This window comes from Schistocerca americana, chromosome 11, assembly GCF_021461395.2.
Source record: "Schistocerca americana isolate TAMUIC-IGC-003095 chromosome 11, iqSchAmer2.1, whole genome shotgun sequence".
NCBI classification, from domain to species: Eukaryota; Metazoa; Arthropoda; class Insecta; order Orthoptera; family Acrididae; genus Schistocerca; species Schistocerca americana.
In genome coordinates this window covers 114605296-114609873 of record NC_060129.1, presented here as the reverse complement: position 1 = coordinate 114609873, position 4578 = coordinate 114605296, and the positions used below count along the sequence as shown (strand labels likewise).

At 47.2% G+C, this 4578-nt stretch overlaps 1 pseudogene; it reads right to left on the bottom strand.

Moving 5' to 3' along the window:
* Positions 1 to 1905: 1905 nt before the first annotated feature.
* LOC124554292 lies at positions 1906 to 2023 on the bottom strand (annotated as a pseudogene).
* Between the last annotated feature and the right edge of the window lie 2555 nt (positions 2024 to 4578).

Sequence of the window (4578 nt, the reverse complement as noted above, 5' to 3'; positions counted from 1 at the left end):
ACTGTAATAAGTTTAGTGTCTGTGTTTTGCGACCGCACCGCAAAATAGTGCGATTAATAGACGAAATGAGGTGCCTCTGCAATGAAGTCGCGAGCTGTATTTGCTGGACTCACATTGCCCACGGAATACACCTCACGTATTTAATGCACTCTCGTCCAAAGTAGCGAACAGTCAACTGCCAGCCAGGGAGCCTCGTTAGCAGGAATACTCTCTCTCCCGTGCTCTGTAGTCGACTGACGTCGTGTGTTTCGATGTTTGTTTAGGTGCAGCGTCCCCATACTGCGGCGCAGTTATCTCGCATCGGACAGACGAACGGACAGATAATAATTGTCTGAAAATAAAAAAAATTAAAATTTTCACTCGAGTGAGGCCTTTTTTTTCCTTTTTCTGAATTTTATTTTAATTTTTTTTGTTTTATATTTATTTATTTTATTTTATTTTATTTTACTTTTTTTTTTGTGTAATTGATCAGAGGCCTTCTGCGCCCCGCTGGTAATATGTTGAGTCACGTCTTCTCGAAACTGATGTGTTCCGTTCAATTGTTCAGAAATGTTCATTGGTTCAAACAGGAAACCTTCTTCTCTCTTGGCTTAACACATTCCAGCTGCGAGGCGGCTCGTGGAAAGCACTTCCAAGGAAGTTCGAGAAAAATTGTCTGTATTTTGGGTGACGGACAACGACATAATGACGGTCATTGAGGTATGTCCAAAAATCGAGTACAGAGTCTTCAGTTTGTCCAAATAAGTAGTGAATGGCATGTCCGCGAATCCAATTCACAGCATTGGTCTTTGTCCGAGGAAAAGGACCACTCGCTCCGTAACTGCTCACTCTAACCACAGGACCACGGCGCTCCTGAGCCCACAATGTTGTTGTTGTTACCTATGTTGCGCATGGACTACTCAGTTTCTATATTTTGCTTATTTTTTTCATAGTTCCATACAACTTCTTCCTGTTTTCTCGATTGATCTGTGTTCAGTTTATCAACGCCTATCCACTGTGCCAACTTATAACTAAATCTGAGGGGGGGTGCGATGGGGACGTTCCCTTGTTAGAACTACTTAAACCTAACTAACCTAAGGACATCACACACATCCACGCCCGAGGCAGGATTCGAACCTGCGACCGTAGCGGTCGCGAGGCTCCGGACTGTAGCGCCTAGAACCGCTCGGCCACCACGGCCGGCTTACAACTGTTCCTCAAAAGTAGTCACTACCACGATGTATTAGCCGGTGCCAGCGAAGTGGACGTCCCTTAGCAGAGTCAGTTGTGTTGAGAGTTCGAGCAGAGTGTCTACTGCCCGAGTAATCTCTGTAACAATTGTAAAGCTAAACCCTTGATGTGTTTCCTTCTTCTTAGGCCCAGGGAATGCGGTGGGTGGTGCAGCAGATACCAGCCGCATCGAGTGAATGAAGCGTTAAGACTTGCGCCACATCCGCCCGAGCGTTGTTGTGCAAAATGACGGTCGCCGCTTCGTTCTGTAACCTTGTCGCAGACCTTGTTCCAAAAGTGGACATCTTACAGAAATATTCGGCGACACTTTCTGCAGGAAGCGATCGTTATTTTGCGGTGCAATGATCAGGTTGTAAGCTGTCGTGCAGAGCATTTACGACGGGCATGCAATAAGTAATGGAACACTTTTTATCTGAAAGCAGGTTGGTTTTTTCCTGAAGACAAGTTCTTTTTATCCACGATTTCCCACTCTTTTGGCTAAAACAAAACCCCGTCCGATCAGGCCATGGAATACCGACCGACCGTCGTATCATCCTAACCCCACAGGCGTCACGGGATGCGGATATGGAGGGGTATGTGGTCGGCACACCGCTCTCCCGGCCGTATGTCAGTTTACGAGACCGGAGCCGCTACTTCTCAATCAGTTTGCCTCACAAGGGCTGAGTGCACCCCGCTTGCCAACAGCGCTGGGCAGCCCGGATGGTCACCCATCCAAGTGCTAGCCCAGCCCGAGAGCGCTTAACTTCGATGATCTGACGGGAAACGGTGTTAGCACTGCGGCAAGGCCGTTGGCTTCACTCTTTTGGCTACAGAACCCTTATTTTTCAACATAATCTGCGGAGTCTTGTGCTGCAAGGAAGCAAGGGAGAGGATGGTGTTATGGGTGGCCAGTTTGGTCTTTCTACAACACAGATGCACAAGTGGATTAATACGGTTGTTTATGTACATGAACTGGAAATATTTACTTAATTTGGAGTCCACATTTTGTGGTACAAGCTCATCAGTCTTGCAGACTGGTGTAATGTCAGTAATCTTGTTGTTACAAACTTTAGTTTCTCACTGCTAGTAAAGTGCAATAGTGGTTGAGATAAACTAGTCCCGCAGAAGACACTAATCTGGTCGCTAAGTACAGTCATAGCCTGTGACGAACTAAACCCACTGTGCGAGTAAACTGACAGACGCCTAACTGGATGGCTGAGTGACGCCCACTGGTCAGCGGCAGCGGCCTAAATACATGCTGTCGAGAGGGCGTTGGCGGCGTGTTGCTTGTTAGTGTGTCTCTGGTCTCTCTCGTGCCAGGCGCGTTTGATCCAGCGCCTACTAATTACCTTTGCCTACCGATGTGCTGGCGACAGCTTACGCCAGCACATAATCTCACGTCAGTACAATGGCCTTTGCCACCTTACTGGGAGGCCTGTATGCCCGCATGGTACCACTGTACTGGTCAATGTCGGAGTCAACATATTGCCACATCAATAGCTTCCCCATCACTCACATACTACTTCCTGCGGAATGCATCCTTCATTGGGCCAAACAGATGGAAGTCTGGAGACGTCAGATCTGGTCTGTAGGGTGAACAAGGAGGAACAGCCAGCCGGAGTGGCCGTGCGGTTCTAGGCGCTACAGTCTGGAACCGCGCGGCCGCTACGGTCGCAGGTTCGAATCCTGCCTTGGGCATGGATGTGTGTGATGTCCTTAGGTTAGTTAGGTTTACGTAGTTCTAAGTTCTAGGCGACTGATGACCTCAGTAGTTAAGTCGCATAGTTCTCAGAGCCATTTGAGCCACAGTTTCGTGGGCTACTCTCAGCTATGCAGACGAGTCAGATATCCAGTTGAGCAGCAAAGTGTTTGATTGTAATCCATCGGTCACCTCGAGTGAGAGTGTCCACACGTTCCAACACTGCTGGAGCAGCAGCTGTGTGTGGCCGGTCGGCACCTGGGAGATCGAACATGTTTACGCGCCCTTGTTGCGATGATGACAACCGCCTCGCCAACGACTCGCCGTGCTTTTGTTGACTGACAGGCCTCTGTAGACATTCAGCAAGCGCCTACGAATATCTGGGATGCTCTGGTTTGCCTCCAACAGAACTTCAGTGACAACTCTCTGCTTGGCATGCGTCTCCATTAAAGACGCCGTTTTGAAGGCCACGTATAGCGCTGCCATCTATTGGAAATTCACGAAACTACAGGCGCTGAAGAGGGAATATTTCATGATGTCCCAGCAATCATACGATTTGCTGTCAAATGTACAGTTCGGCTTTAGAGGTACTGGATGGGCTAAACAAAAGGTTTCCAACGCTTGGCGTATTTTTTGATTTAACTAAGGCATTTGATTGTGTTTTGTTCACAAAAATATTGCTCCAGAAGTTGGACTATTACGGAATACGGGGAGTAGCTCACAATTGGTTCATCTCTTACATTAGCAACTGCCAGCAAAAGGTCATTATTCACAATGTTGATAACAACTGTGATGTTGGGTCTGAGTGGGGTACTTTCGAGTGGGGGGTGCCCCAGGGATCAGTCTTGGGGCCACTCCTGTTACTTATTTATATAAATGTGTGGGTGTGAATCTAAGCTTACACACTACTTAACCTAAATTATCCTGATCACAAACACACACACCAATGCCCCAGCGACGACTCGAACCTCCGCCGGGACCAGCCGCACAGTCCATGACTGCAGCGCCCCAGACCGCTCGGCTAATCCCGCGCGGCTTATATAAATGATATGCCCTCTAGTATTACGGGTGACTCTAAAATATGACAGTGTGTGCAACATTGGCTCAGTTTCAAATAGTGTAGTACATGACCTCAGTTCATGGCTTGTAGAAAATAAACTATCGTTAAATCACAATTAGACTCAGTTTTTACAGTTTATAACACACAATTGAACAAAACTTGAGATTTCAATTTCACAGAATGGGCATATGATTTGTGAAACAGAACAGTTCAAATTTTTAGGTTTTCAGATTTCTACTTTGCTTATTTTAATTTGCTTATGTCGTATGGTATTATATTTTGGGGTAACTCTTCCCATTCTACAAGGATATTTTTGGCTCAGAAACGGGCGGTTCGGGCAATAAGTGGTGTTAAGCTCGCGAACCTCTTATCGACCCCTGTTCACGAGTCTGGGTATTTTGGTTCAAATGGCTCTGAGCACTATAGGACTCAACATCTGAGGTCATCAGTCGCCTAGAACTTAGAACTACTTAAACCTAACTAACCTAACGACATCATACACACCCATGCCCGAGCCAGGATTCGAACCTGCGACCGTAGCGGTCGCGCGGTTCCAGACTGAAGCGCCTAGAACCGCTTGGCCACACCGGCTGGCGGATATTTTGACATT